The sequence below is a fragment of the Plasmopara halstedii genome, assembly GCF_900000015.1.
Source record: "Plasmopara halstedii genome assembly, contig: Scaffold_1592, whole genome shotgun sequence".
NCBI lineage: Eukaryota > Oomycota > Peronosporomycetes > Peronosporales > Peronosporaceae > Plasmopara > Plasmopara halstedii.
This window is the reverse complement of record NW_020188503.1, coordinates 27,679-28,254: the sequence shown is the minus strand read 5'-3', so window position 1 is coordinate 28,254 and position 576 is coordinate 27,679.

Sequence of the window (576 nt, the reverse complement as noted above, 5' to 3'; positions counted from 1 at the left end):
ATAAGGTTCGATAATTTCACGTCTCCTACACACATCTCTATTTTCTCACCGAGTTGGCTTGTTCAATTTTGCAAGTCTTGGCTAGCTTTAACATTTATTACGCGTACGAATTAAAAGCTTTCTTAGTAAATAAATGATCAAATATATGGCAAATGGTCTTTAAAGACTAGACACAATAGCTGAGTGTTGTCACCTGCTCGATCACCATCGTCTGGAGCATCTCTCTAAAAAAAATTGTCATTTAATGACACTTAAACGTCGCAACGATGCAGATATAACATTGATAATGATACACTTTCCTTCTGAGCGCTGATGCCCTTGCAAACGTCAGGATCATGTCATGAAATTCAAACAAAACCTCTTCATCTACCACTTGCAACCAACAATTCGATATATTTGCAGCTTTCTACGAATTAAAGCAGATTTAATGGGCGTCGTGGAGAAACTTCCAAGCAACAAAAGGAGCACATAATATTATACCAGATATTTGAAAGTATGAAAAATATACCAAGTGCATTATAGCTATGCATAAATAAACGCATGTATATATATTTGTGATGTCACAAAAAGAAATGA